Raw genomic sequence first — 15,498 nt, 5'->3', positions numbered from 1 at the left:
AACAGAGACATGACACAGGGAGAGTACCATGTGATAAATGGAGACAAAAATTGAGGTGATGAATCTTCAAATGCAGGAATACTCAGGGTTTCCAGCAACCACCAGAGGGATAAAGATGCACGAAAGTATTTTGCCTGGAGTCCTCCGAGGGAGCATGGCCCTGTTTTACTTCAATTTCTGGCCTCCAGAATTTTGAGACAATAAATTTTGATTGTGTGAAGCCAACCAGTTTGTGAAAATTTGTCCTGGAAGCCCCAGGATACTATACAGGAATTCAAAGTCTTATCTTCAAGGAAAAGGTATGTCTTGGAGCAAAAAGCTAATTTATTTCTCTCAGTCCTATCACCATTTAATGTAGGGATGGGGAGGTATGTAAACTCCCAGTATTGTTTAGCACAGAAAAGCATTACATTTGTTTCAATTCTTAGTTACTTTACTTTTTCTTTACAATCAACTTACTGATTGACTGACAGAGTAAAATGTTTATAAATCAAGCATGTGAGGGTTGCTTAAAAACATACTATATATATATGCATATATACTAGTATGTACAGATACATATTGCAAAAATTTTATTACATTGCATGTGATATATATTTCAACTATATATATAGATAGATATTATATAGACTAGAGGCCCGGTGCATGAAATTCGTGCATGGAGGGGGGTTGTCCCTCAGCCCAGCCTGTACCCTCTCTAATATGGGACCCCTTGAGGGATGTCTGACTGCCCGTTTAGGCTCTATCCCACCGGGATCCCTCTCACAATCCAGGACTGCTGGCTCCCAACTGCTTGCCTGCCTGCCCTCCTGATTGCCCCTAACCACTTCTGCCTGCCAGCCTGATCACCCCCTAACCACTCTGCTGCCAGCCTGTTTGCCCCCAACTTCCTTCCTCTGCCGACCTGGTCACTCCTAACTGCCCTCTCCTGCAGGGTTGATCACTTCCAACTGCCCTCCCTTGCAGGCTTGGTCCCTCTCAACTGCCCTCCCTTGCAGGCTTGGTCCCTCTCAACTGCCCTCCCTTGCAGGCCGGGTGCCTCCCAACTGCCCTCTCCTGCTGGCCATCTTGTGGTGGTCATCTTGTGTCCACATGGGGGGCAGGATCTTTGACCACATGGGGGCAGCTATATTGTGTGTTGCAGTGATGATCAATCTGCATATTACTCTTTTATTAGATAGGATAGAGGCCTGGTACAGGGGTGGGGGCCAGCTGGTTTGCCCAGAAGGGTGTCCAGGATCAGGTGGGGGTTCCCTTGGGGTGTGGGGCGGCCTGAGCGAGGGGCCTATGGTGGTTTGCAGGCTGGCCACACCCCCTGGCAACCCAAGCGAGGCCCTGGTATCTGGGATTTATTTTCCTTCTACAATTGAAACTTTGTAGCCTGGAGCGGAGCCAAGCATGGGGCTCCCTCCGAGGCTGGCAGCCATTTGTGTTGGGGTTATAATTGAAACTTTGTTGCCTTAAGCGGGTGGGCACGGCCAGGGTGTGCAGAAAGCTTTGCTTCCCCTGTTGCCGGTGGCAACCCTGGCCTGCTCTCTTAAGCTCCATTCTGCTGCCATTTGTTTGAATTTCTTTACCTTCTATAATTGAAACTTTGAAGCTTGAGTGGAGGCTTAGGCCTGGCTTGGGCAGGCGGAAAGCTTGGCTTCCTCTGTTACCTAGGAAACCTTGCTCTCTGTGGCTGTAGCCATCTTGGTTTGGGTTAATTTGCATACTCGCTCTGATTGGATGGTGGGCGTGGCTTGGTGGGTGTGTTGGAGGTATGGTCAATTTGCATATTTGTCTATTATTAGATAGGATGATATAGATATAGATAGAGAGATAGATATATTAATTAACATTATTCAAAAGCCAAACATTTCTACTCAAAATATTCATAATATTAAGGTAGGCTAGGGATGTACTATTTGATTGATGTATCTATATATATTAAAGCCTAAGGAACCATCACAACCGAAGCAATCAAATGGATGACTGAACAGGCTGTGTGAGGTGACCAGGCCATCAGGGGGGTTAGTCAGGGACCACCAAATGACTGAATAGCAGGCTGTGTGGGGCAACCAAGCTGTTAAGGGGGGCAGTTAGGGGTGACTGGGCCAGCAGGGAAGGCAGTTAGGGGTGACCAGGCCGGCAGAGGGCAATCAGGCTGGTGAGGGGGGCCAGTTGGGAGCGATCAGGCCAGCAGACAGAGGTGGTTAGGGGTTATCAGGCTGGCAGGCAGGTGAGAGGTTAGGAGCCAGTGGTCCAGGATTGTGAGAGGGATGTCCGACTGCCGATTTAGGCATCTACCGAGGGGTCCTGGTTTGGAGAGGGTGCAGGCTGGGCTGAGGGGACCTTCCCGCTCCCGTGCATGAATTTCATGCACTGAGCCTCTAGTTTAAATATGTTTTTCAAGATCTCACAGGTAATTAATGAAGACATGATGGCAGCATTTTGATACAGCTTCCCCACCTTTTGCATAGATCATCTTGCACTTCCTTAATTAACTATGTATATAGATACTTCTATGAGACATTTCTCACTTCAACAGCACAGCTTTCTTCAGTCACTAACACTTCAATTGTAACAGGTAATTTCAGTGAGATCTAAATCCTAAATCAGTGATAGATTAAAGTATCAATACAATGAATATTTCAGAAGTTGAACCAATCATGTTTATTTTAAAGGAATATAACAAACTAAAAAAACAAAACAAAAATAGGTCAGCAGAAAAACAACTCATTACAATTTTTACTTGTACATTTGCCATTTACTTATTTAAAATGTGTCAAGTAGTTATTATGTGCCCGAGACATACTTAGATGCTACTGACATAACATTAAAGAGAGACATTTAAAAATAAGATGATTTCAGATAGTGATAAGTGAACTGAACAAATTAAAATGTTAATGAGCCTCAGCAAAACAAAGTCAAGGAATGCTAGTTTCATCAGGTAAAGCATCTTTTGTTACATGACAATTGAGCAGAGACATAATGACTGAGATATTCAGTAATCAGAAGATTGAAATAACAGGAGCAAGAACTCTGTAATGAGCAAAAATAAAAGTAATAAGTATTAGAATAAAAACTTCCTGTAACCTGAAAACAGTAGTAAGGACTGTGTGTGTACAACAGAATTGGGGGAAAGACATCATTTTATGTAGGAAATTTTAGACAATGTTAATGTGATGCATATTATTTTAAGTAAAAATGATAAACCTTTAGATTTTTTATTTTATAGCTTTTTTAAAAAGTACATGATTTGGCAGTTAAAAATATAATTCTCTTGCTCTAGTATTGAAAGGAAAAATATTTCAGACAATGGAAGAAGAGGAAACAATTCCCAAATAAGTTAACTATTCTGCTGTGTCTAAATGGTTGAGAAACATATGAAAAGCTGACCAGTTGTATTAGTTATTAATATGCAAATTGCAGTGAATGTGGCATGGCCCATATTCAGAAACATGGCATATGGAATTGTAAGTGGGTATAATTAGTTTGCAAAACTACCAGTATCCATTAAAACTGGGCATTAGCATAATCTACACCTTTGCAAAATACTACACTTAGATTATACTCAACAGAAATAATCACATGCATATACCAGTGGGCATTTTCAAAACATATGCTCAAAACAGCCCTATTCATAATAGCCCTTACCTAGAAACTACCAGAATGCCCAACAGAAAATAGATGCCTATCTAAATTATGACTTAGTAATGCAATAAGAATGAACAAGCTGTTAGTATACTCAGCACATTAATATGATTCTCATAAGCATAAGGTTGTTTCCATTTATGTAAAGTTCAGACACAGGCAAAATTAAGTTATGCTTATAGACATGGGTAAACTTCTGGTCATGGGATATTGACTATTTCTGAGGCCCTTCTATATTTTATTCTTTGAGAAAATGTATCAATTTGTGCACCTGATTTGTTAATGTTTCTGTTTCCTTTCACCTTAATGAAGTGATGTGAAAAAAATGATGAGTATTAATTCTATGTGGGACATAACTGTATATAGAGATAGTGGAAGGAAGACATTGCTGTAATGGTTGGAATAATGGTGGCTTGCAACAGATGTGAGAGGGTGTGTGGGGGGGGGCGGTAATTGGGATTCATCATATATCCTGGAAGCAACAATTATGTTAGGCTAAGTATGATTATTTGTGAAACTAAGTTCACATCTTATTTCTCGATATGTATAAAAAAGTCTCAGAAATAAAAAAGAACATAGGAACTTAAGATAAAATTTTTTCATGATCTGTAAAAGATCATACCTGAATTTTATAAAAATATATTTTCAATGATTTCAATTATTTTCTATTATTTCTAAGGTTTTAGGCGTGTATATAATATCTCAATTTTTTTTACCTAATAACTATTTTAAGCAGACTATAATTCTAAATTCTCTCTCACTTTTTCAATATGACATTTAAAATTTTTTTCAGCATCTCTTCTATGAATTGTTCTCAAAATAGAACAAGGTAATATAGCTTAAGACTTACCACTTTTGGAACAAAGTCATCAGGAAAATAATTTAATGGCTAGATTTATAGAGCAAAAATGCTGGCAAGTATCCTGTTGGGGAAATTCTGAAAGCCCGCTATGGCATGTTAACAAAGAGAAAGCTAACTTTCTTTCCCTTTATCCTGATCTTCTCTGCTCTCCTCTACCCCATGACCATCAGCAGAAATCATTCAGCGCTCAGCAGAAATCATTTCATTAGATGGAAAGAGAAGTCACTATAGTGTAATCTTTAATAGCAATGCAGACCATGTGTTTTTGGAGCCTCCAGAAAAAATGTTGAAATAAACAAGCAACACTCAAATAAAAACACATACCAGCTACTTATTTAGAGGTTGTATAAAGGGGAATCAGCCACCATCACTTGTGTTTGCCAGAGACTCCAAGACAGGCAGAGTATGGGCACCAATGCTTACACAAAGACAAAAGGAATATATCAGATATGCTCTGATTGGAAATTTTAGTAAGTGTGGAAATGAAGACCTTTTGAATAAGAGCAAAAAGAATCTAGATGTTTAGAACTTGCTATATAACACAAAGTTATCTACCATCACTTTCCCTTGACAAGACTCAAAGTCAGGCAAGAGAGAAAAAAAAAAAAAAGGTTTTGTAGTGAAAAGAAAGAGATAACTTCAGGTATGCTCTCATTAAGGCACAAGGAAGCTAAAGGAGGGCTACTTAGAAGTGGGCACTTTATGTGGTTTTCTGTTGTTGTTCCATTGTTGGCAGTGGTGGTGAACACACAAAAAGAAGTCCCAGTCATTAACCAGGTCCTAACTCTACTGGGCCAATAGCTGCATAGAGGGTTGTTTGGCTTCCTGGCATTGTTCCTGCAGAGGCTGTGATTTAGAGTTCCATTGTCATTTATGGCCTAGCCATGAATTACTTATGGATTGAGTCTGTTACCTGTGCTGGGTCACACTGCCCAATACTCCTTGCAAAGCTGAAGAATCTATTCCCTCAGCTTCTGGAACTGCCCAAATCCACATCTCTTTTCTTGGGAGTGGCCTGCATCCAATTACTGGTTGATGTGTACTTTTAAAGGCCCAAACCACTTTCTCCATCTCAGAAAACTCTGAAGGGGCAGGACAGCTGCAGAAACCACCCAGGGTTTTGCCAAGGTCACCTTATGACTGAATTGCATCTCCACTTTTCTCTCTGCCCAATCTTGCTTCTTCTACTTCTCCCAATTGTGATTACAGTACTCCCCGTGAACTTCCTTCAAACTTAAATGTCCCCAGGGAATATGACTTTCACCTTCAATTAATATTTCTGTCTAGACTAGAGAATAATGGTCTCTTTGGCCACACCCGTGAAAAAAACTTGCACTCATCATTAACAGAGTTATAGAAGTGTTTACAACTTAATTAAAAGTACTTAAAACATAATGATAGAGCTATATATTTATATATATTTTTTTCAATTTAGAGCAAATTAATATCTCTGAGAGTTGGAAGATTGTTGTACTCTGTCAATCAGGTGCTTAAATACCCTTTCCTTATTAGGTTCTAAAATTACATAATAATTTTATCAGTTATTTTCTTTTTTCTTTACTCAATCATATCCTTTTATTTCAAGCTTTAATACCCAAACTTTGTCAATTTATCAATTATTATCTCACATAATATCTTTCAATTGTGATCTTTTGACACCTGCTCACATGTTTTCCCTTTTCATGAATTAGAAAGCACTTGGTTGTCCTACACTGAGAGCTTTTCAATATGTGATCTCTCTAATTCTAGTAATTTGTTTATTTTCTTATTCTGACCAATAAATTTTATGTTCTAAAGGCAACAGGCTATAAATATTTACTAAATTATTGAAAGTATATATATATATAGGCATAAAATCTGTTTGCAAATGTTCTCCTAAAATGTTTATAGAATTGATATTTACATCTTTACAGCTGTCAATCAACAGAAATGAGATACCAGGCACAAGGAAATATAACATTTTCTTAAAGAGGTAGAGCTCACTGGCAACCATCATGACTAAAAGTGATCTTTCAATCTACTAATAATTAATTGAGAATGCCTGATCAACTAATGTCTTCAAAAATGAATTATTTGATTGTCTTGGAATAAACATGATGGTAATAGAAAAGAAATAACATAGCTTGAAAGTAGATTTTATTCTTTACATTTTGTTCAATTATGCTCCCTTCTATTTATAGATATAACATACCATTTGCTAAACATTTAACAAACAATATCTTGTTAATACTAACTACCTTCCCGGGGGACAAATACTAATGTGTACTCTTGCAAATGGAGTAAACTGATAAAGCAGTTCACCAAGTTATTATGCAGTGTAACTGGTGATTAAAACCAGGCTTCTTGAGCGCCAAGAACTATGCTTTTTATTTCTACCACATTGCCTTGTAATAAATATATCTATGGAAAGTTTTACATACACTTAAATTTTTGTCCTACTCTTGTTGTACTTCTTAAATAAAAATCTGGAAATGAGTACCATTTGTGAGGATGGCATTATATTTTACTCTACTGAAGAGTGTGCCTCTAAGATTCTCACAGTTATTTCTCATGCACTTCAGTGATGCCAAGCAATAAATTTCACTTGAGTTCCCTTGAAGTGGCTTCAACATGTAGTAGCTTTTAATTAATTTCTTCTTTGCTAGTTTTTCTCTACTTTATAATCCCCATTAGCTTTGAATAATGTGTCCCAGGCCATCAACTTTTATTCTTTTGCTTTAAGAGTTTGAATAAGTTTAATTATTGCATGCTTTCCCGGGTTCTGTAGCTTTAGTAGATGTTTTTTTCTTATATTTTTTTTCTTCACAGATCATCTTGCAATTCCTAGGATATTAGCCATCTTCTTATGTTCTCCTCTGTGGAATGTGTATAAAAAGATATCAAACTACTCAGCATCTAAAAGTGGCATATATGTAAAAATCTCATACCAAGCATACACAGCACTTATAATTGTAATCATTTCATTCATTTATAAGCTTATTAATATGCATACTATCTGCCAACCTTCCAGTTCACCAAAAACACTGAAAGCTTCATTATTGTCTTTAATATATAAATACTAGAGGCCCAGAGCATGAAAATTCATGCACTGGAGGGGGGGTCCCTTAGCCCGGCCTGCCCCTTCTCACAGTCCAGGAGCCCTCAGGGGTGGGAGGTAACCCAGCGATCAGGGGAAGGTGATGCCCCACCACACCTCTGCTGCTGCCACTGCCGGCAGCACAAGCCTCAGCTGGTCCTGGTTACCTGAGCCTCGGGCGGCCCTGGGCAGCTCAGTAGCCACCATCTGAGGCTTGCCTGTGCCTCGAGCCAGCCCTGGGAAGCTGGGGGCTGAGGAGACTGGGGGACTCTGGAGGCAGGCGGGTGGAGTGGCAGGGCCCACCTGGGGGCAGGCCTGGCCTTGCCACAAACCTGCCACCCTGGCAGGGCTGAGGGGACTGGGCACTGCCATATTGTGGCTGTGGGCGCTGCCATATTTGAGGGCGGGGGCAGTCAATTAGCATATTCCCCCCTTATTGGCTGTGGGCGCCTCCATCTTTGCGATGGTGTGAGGGTCAATTAGCATATTCCCTATTTATTAGATAGGATAGCAATATTTTTCAATAGTTTTCTTAACTATATCTATTGATATATATAAAAGCCTAAGCGACTGGCTGACCAGCCGACCTGCCGACCTGCTGACCTGCTGGTAGCTATGACACACACTGACCACCAGGGAGCAGACACTCAACATAGGAGCTGCCCAGTGACAGAAACTTTGCAGAGTGCCCTCTCGCACTCCAGGACCCCTTGGGGGATGTCTGACTGCCAGTTTTGACCCAATCCCTGCAGGCCAGGCCAAGGGACTCCACTGATGCATGAATCCATGCACTGGGCCTCTAGTATAAAAAATAAAAGAGGAAAAGGACACAAGGGAACAGTAGATGTGACTATTATTAACCATAGTAATTTATAATTATTTCCAAAGCACCCAACTTGGAACTTACCACATTTCCCAAGCAGCTGCGATAAGACCAGCTCTTTAATTTTCACTCTTCTATTTTCAGATGGTGGCTACCGAGCTGCCCAGGGCTGCCCGAGGCTCAGGTAACCAGGGCCAGCTGAGGCTTGCGCTGCCGGCAGTGGCAACAGCAGAGGTGTGATGGGGCATCGCCTTCCCACAAGATGGCAGCACCCAGTCCCCTCAGCCCTGCCAGGGTGGCAGGCGTGTGGCAAGGCCAGGCCTGTCCTCCAGCAGATTCATGCCTTTGAATTAGTAATTGAACATGAGTGAAACATAAGTTCACCAGTGTTCTGAGCACCTAGAAACAACTGACCATTTTCTTTTGTCGCACCAAGAAGAAAGGAGAAAAAGGTGCCTTTTCTTTTGAATGGACACTGTCCCATGTTAGGCAACAGAGTTGTGAGGACAAGAAGTGGTCTTCATTTAGTCTTCTCTCTCTCTCTCTCTCTCTCTCTCTCTCTCTCTCTCTCTCTTTTTTTTTTTTTGAGAGGAGTGTATGAAAGCTGGGGACAGTGACACAAGGAAGGGCTTAGGATAGAAGCAACAGGAAAACCTGGGCAGGGCTGCTTTGGCTCTCTAAAATGCTATGGGAAATAAGTGAGCCAAGGAGAAGCTGCTTGCAGCTCACTGGAGAAGCTGCTTTCAGAGAAAAGGTGGCCTTGAGGACAGGTTTAGGGGGTTAACCAGGACAAGCAGCTGCTGTCCATTGCTCCCTGGTTGCAAGGCTCTTAGGATCCCCTACAGCAAGCATGTCAAACTCAAAGGCTAACACTGGCCAAATAAACAAGGCATGTGGCCCATGAGCCACAAGTTTGACATGCTTGCCTTAGAGTTTTGTAGTTGCATGCCTGTGGGAAGAAGAGAGGGAAGAAAAAGGTGCTGGTATGCTCCTGTGTAGTCTTCTCTTGTCATGTCATTCATGTTCTGTTTTGCCAACCACAAAAGGGCCTTTTGAGAACAGCAGAGCAATAAGGTAAAAGGAAACTTGATTCCAAACACAATGGTACCACCATATCTATTTAGGACTATTGAATATTAGACTGCTATGAAACATAGTAACATATTTCTAAATTATTTAAGTTGCCAATATACTCTGATTGTTTCGTACTGCAGCCAAGCCTGTATGCTAAAAAACACAATTGCTTTTTTATAGGGAAAGCCATAGGGATACCCAGAAGAAGACAAACATGATACCCATAGAAAAACACATAAACAAAAAATAGCTGAATATAAACTCCCCATAGAAATTATAAAATAGGAGGAAATGTACACTGAGGAGGACATGTGCCCAGCAGTATACAGGATCAATCTGCTCTTTAAAAAAAAAATGCAAATACTGCTTTATTTCTATATATATCAATGAAGTAAAGCAATCTTCTGAGAAATGGAGAAGATTAAGATTCTTAAGTGCCTGATTTCGGGACCTACTACAATGGGAAGACTTGCTTTGTTGCCTTTAGATGTTGGGTCTATTCACCTCACACTTCAGCAGGCTTTTTCAATGGGTCTTCCTCCTCCTGGGCCTGCTTTTCTAATTCCTTATGATAAACTAGTTGGCATTGCAGGTAGTTTGTGTTATCCTTTTGTTCCTCCAGGTACTTTCCATGAAGCATAAAACATTAATGTTATCGTTGGCAGAAGCTGTGGTCTTCATATCTAGTAGGATCTTGTTTCACTGGTTTTCCAATTCCAGAGTGGACTCTAGAGCTTGTATGCTATTTCCCTAATTATGTATCTCAGGCCTCTTAGTCACCGGAAGGCAGATTTTTCTCTCACATTCTCTAAGATATCTGATGAATTGCTTTCCATTTCCCCTTTTCACCTCAGCTTGATTTGCAAAGAATGTGGCAAAACTTGGTTCTTCTGGGCCTTCAATGTAGTAACAGACTGTCCTAATATATAAAAACCCTGGAGCCATCATGACTGAAGGCTCAACCAACCAGAGGTCAGTCCTGCAGTTAGCACTAGGTTGCTGTGGTGACCCAGCACTGACTCCTGAGAGGGCTGCGACTCAGGCACAGACAGAGGCCTGAAGAGAGAAGCAGAGTCTGATCTTTAAACTGTGTGGCAGCTGTTGATCAGCACTTGCCTCTCTCTTTCTCTCTGGGCCATGCCAGCAGCCACGCCTCCATTTCTCTCCAGGCCTCCACCGGGGTTGCTGATCATCCTGGCCTTTCTGATCAGGCCCCATTGATAGGCCCAGAGAAGCTGACTGGCATAGAAACTGACCAATCATAACCAAATCTGGGTCAACTGTGAGGAGCCAATGGCTGCCTAGGAGGTGGAGTTTTGACGCTGACTGGCATAGAAACTGACCAATCAGAACCAGATCTGGGTCAACTGTGAGGAGCCAATGACTGCCAAAGAGGCGGAGCTTTTGATGCTGACTGGCATAGAAACTGACCAATCATAACCAAATCTGGGTCAACTGTGAGGAGCCAATGGCTGCCTAGGAGGTGGAGTTTTGACGCTGACTGGCATAGAAACTGACCAATCAGAACCAGATCTGGGTCAACTGTGAGGAGCCAATGGCTGCCTAGGAGGTGGAGCTTTTGATGCTGACTGGCATAGAAACTGACCAATCAGAACCAAATTGGCCAGCAGAGGAGGACAGTTGGGGGAGAGATCAGGCCTGCAGGAAAGGGTAGTTAGGGGTGATCAGGCAGGCAGAGTCAGGGTCAATCAGGCTAGCAGGGGAGAGCAGTTGGGGGGTGAGATCAGGCCAGCAGGGGAGGGCAGTTAGGGGTGATCAGGCAGGCAGGCAGAGGGGTTAGAGGTGATCAGGCAGGCAGGCAGGCAGGCAGGCAGGTGAGCAGTTAGGAGCCAGCAGTCCCAGATTGTAAGAGGGATGTCTGACTACCGATTTAGGCCCGATCCCTGTGAGGGATCAGGCCTAAATCTGTAGTCGGACATCCCAAGGGGTCCTCAATTGGAGAGGGTGCAGGCTAGGCTGAGAGAATCCCCCCACTCCATGCACGAATTTTGTGCACCAGGCCACTAGTAGATAAATAAGCATCACTGATGTGCAGCTCATAAGATGCCATGTGATTGATAGCAACCCTACACTCTTCAGAGAGGGGGTGCTTGGCTGCCATCTGAGCTTTAGAGAAAACCAGGGATAAACAGTAGCCTGTTCTTTTTGAGAGAATATTTTCCCAGTGGTCATACTCAGTGAGTTGAACGTTTCCCTGGCAATCTCAAGGCAAAGCCATCACTTTATTTGAAGATGCAAGTAATAGAATCAGCTAAACTTTGATGACAACTCATTTTCCATATAATGATATGGTGAAATTTTGATTGTTAGAGGTTAAAAATCAACATTATGATGTTAGGTAGGACTGCCATAACAAAATACCACAGATTGGGTGGCTTAAACAGCATTCACTTACTTGCTTACAGTTTTTGAAGCTAGATGTCAGAGAAGAAAATGTAAGCAGGATTGGTTTCTTCTGCTCTATTGATGGATGGATGGTCCATATTCATGGAGATGATAAGGACAGCTTTATATGATAACAAGCATAGATAGAGAAAAGAATCTTCATAAAAACAGCATTAAGTGTGGGTGGAAACTAACAAATAGAATACAAGTAATTCAGCTTATATATTTTGATTACTTTCTCCCCCTGGGGAATAAAACAACTTTTGTTAGAACTATTTGTATTGGCACACATATTGGCTATGAGTCTGGCACATTATTTTCCAAGGTCATGACAAAGCTTTGCCAGATGCCTTATCAGCACTTCTGAAACAAGCTGAAAATCCACTAATGGTAGCGTTATTGTCTAATCTTATTATCAAGGTGAGTCACCAATTTACTTCTTGCCAAAGGTGAACTCTAAGGAACAGAATGAAGGTTCCTCAGAGATAAAAAAAAAAAATAATTGCCTTTATAAAGGATTGGGAAATTAAAAATAGTGGAGCAGAAAAAAAAAAAGAAGAAAAGTAACTTAAGAATGAAAAAAAAAAAAAAACATCAACCACAGCAGATTATTTATGTAGGACATTAATTTAAGGTACAATTTAAGATGCTGACTCCATTTCAAAGATATAGCTAGTTTGTCCAGCCAGCTGGTTATATGGTTCAATGGTTGAGCGTCAACCAATGAAGCAAGAGGTCACAGTTGTGGGCTGGATACCCAGTGTGGGGTGTGCAAGAGGCAGCCAGTCAATGGTTCTCTCATCACTGATGTTTCTATCTCTCCCTCTCCTTTCCTCTCTGAAATAAATAAAAACAAGGGTGTTTTTTTTTTTTTTGTTTTTTTTTAAAAACAAGATATAGCTAGTTTGAATCACAGCTTACTGAGTTTTTTAGTTACTATCTTTTCTACTTTTACTTCCTTGAAATGCTGGAGATTAGACACTACTGCCTCGGGTTTAATTAATTATGTATTATCCATGAATAACACTGTTTATCCATTTGTAAACTTCAGGCACCAGACTGGATACAAAGCACTTCCTTTCAAAACAAAGCATTTTGAATATTTTTCATAATTTTTGTACTTTCTTGAGTCTTTTATGTCCCACAGAACCCTGTCTTCTTTATTCATATGTAATGATAATGTGCATATCCTACAGAGCCAGAACCATAAGTCACTTAAAACAAAATCAGGATCAAGGGGGGGAAAATTAATAGATTAATGTGTTTCCTAAATTATCTCATCTAAACTTCAAATGAAGACACGTTTTGCTCATAAAGAGGCTCCGATGCAGTCTGATTTACTCTATCTGATGGTTCTTAAAAACCTTGCTAATTAGACTTGGTGGGGAAGAAATGGCTCTCTGCAGAGATGGCTAAGCTCTGGGAATGAGGGCGGGGGCCAGGAGCATGGCAGAGCAGGAAAATGAGCTTTGGGAAATGTGCCCTGCTTGGTTTTCTGATACTGTAACAGAATCCAAGGCTGCAGCAAAAGAGAGGAACTGATGCTAGGAAACAAAGGTGGCAAATAGGATTGCTGGTGAATTCCAAAAATATCTCTTGTTATGGACTGAATTGTGTTCACCTAAAATTCATGTGAAAGCCCTAACTTCCAGTACCTTGGGATTTGACCTTATTTAGATATAGGGTCTTTAAAGAAGTAATGAAATTAAAAGGAAGTCATTAGGGTGAGGCTTAATCTGATAACTCAGGTTTTTATAAGAAGACTAGAGGCCTGGTGCACGAAAATTCATGCACTGGAGGGGGGTACCGAAGCCCATCCTGCCCCCTCTCACAGTCCAAAAGCCCTCAGGGGCGGGAGGTGACCCGGCAATCAGGGGAAGACGACGCCCCATCACACCTCTGCTGCTGCCACTGCCAGCAGTGCAAGCCTCAGCCGGCCCTGGTTACCTGATCCTTGGGAGGCCCAGGGCAACTGGGCAGCCACCATCTGAGGCTTGCCAGTGCCTCGGGCTGGCCCTGGGCAGCTGGGGAACTGAGGGGACTGGGGGACTCCAGAGGCAGGCACGCGGAGCGGCTGGGCGCGCCTGGGGGCAGGCCCAGCCTTGTCATGTGCCTGTCGCCCCAGTGGCTGAGGAAACAGCGCTACCATCTTGTGGCTGTGAGCACCACCATCTTTGAGGGTGTGGCAGTCAATTAGCATATCCCCTCCTTATTGGCTGTGGGCACCGCCATCTTTGAGGGTGGGTCAGTCAATTAGCATATCCCCTCCTTATTGGCTGTGGGTGCCGCCATCTTTGTGATGGTATGAGGGTCAATTAGCATTTTCCCTCTTTATTAGATAGTATATTTGGAAACAGATGGAAAGAGCCAGACACATGCACGCACACCACACATACAGATGATCATGTGTACATAGTAAGAAGGCAGCCATCAGCAAACCAGGAAGAGAGACCTCAGAAGAAATCAAACCTGCTGACCTTTTGACTCAGACATCTAGCTTTCAGAACTGTAAGAAAATGAACTTCTATTGTTTAAGCCATGCCTCACCTTTGTTTGATCAGAAATGGCTACTTCAGGGCACATAATAATTCAGGAATCCATCCACCTTCCTGGAACAGGTAAATAGCAGAACAGAAGACAGTAGGTTGGTCCAAAGAAGTGGCCTGACCAACACTCTCTGACCAAAAATCAGACAAAAAGGGTAAATACCACCTCCCTTCCTTCACATTCTGACCTCCTGTCCCTTGGACTGGCTTTTTTTTTTTTTTTTTTTCACTTTAGTTCAAGTGATTTTTATACTTCTGTTTCTGCTACCTAGTAATTCTGAACTGATGTTAATTTTTTATTAAAAACAAAAGTAACAACCCAAGGTATTTCAGGTAGGGTGGTGTTGAATGTGAGTCTTGGAGTGTTAAGAATCATTCCCACATCCATAAAAACTTGGAGAGCTCTGATCAATACTCTATTAGGCAGAGATCAAATATGGTCAAGGTTCAGATTTGTCATTCAGCGGTTATTCTGCTCAACCATAGAATTAGTGTAAATACATCTCAAGCTTCAGGTTGAGCAGGCTCTACCACCATGACCCCAATGATCACCCAGTGTAAAAGGCCTATAGGAAGCTGTGTCCTCTTCCACTTTAACCTCTCTAATATGTAAGAATTGTTTGATGTAGATGACTGCCACTTATTTTAGTTAAAATATCAATAACTGTTAGTAACTTGATTTGAAATATATGAAGTATTTATCATCTTACCTTGAATTTTCAAACTTTATCTTTTATAAATTTTTGTATAATCAGGTCTAAACTACTTAAAATCTGCTCATAAGAAAAAGAATTATGTTGAGAAAATAACCAATTTCCTTTCAAAAATTATGGAGAGACTAGGGGAAATAAATACTTAAAAAGTAAAATATTCAATTACTGTTTCTTTCCATAAGAAAAGTTTTAATTCAGAGAACATAATTTAAAATGTTAGACTGAGGAGGTTTTAGGAAGAGCTAAGACAAATGAACCAGTCACACAGTAGATTAAGATAGTGAGAAAGAGATCTTTTTAAGAGTAAGTTATAGTATATCTATAAAAAATTAATTTGCTTTTTTGTGTTTTTAATTTTCAAC

At 41.2% G+C, this 15,498-nt stretch overlaps 1 pseudogene; it reads right to left on the bottom strand.

Annotated features, from left to right (window-relative positions):
• Positions 1-9,938: 9,938 nt before the first annotated feature.
• LOC129147713 (ferritin heavy chain A-like) lies at positions 9,939-11,593 on the bottom strand (annotated as a pseudogene).
• Between the last annotated feature and the right edge of the window lie 3,905 nt (positions 11,594-15,498).

This window comes from Eptesicus fuscus, chromosome 3 (genome assembly GCF_027574615.1).
Source record: "Eptesicus fuscus isolate TK198812 chromosome 3, DD_ASM_mEF_20220401, whole genome shotgun sequence".
Classification (NCBI taxonomy): domain Eukaryota; kingdom Metazoa; phylum Chordata; class Mammalia; order Chiroptera; family Vespertilionidae; genus Eptesicus; species Eptesicus fuscus.
The sequence above is the reverse complement of the archived record's forward strand: the minus strand, read 5'-3'. Positions and strand labels throughout refer to the sequence as shown.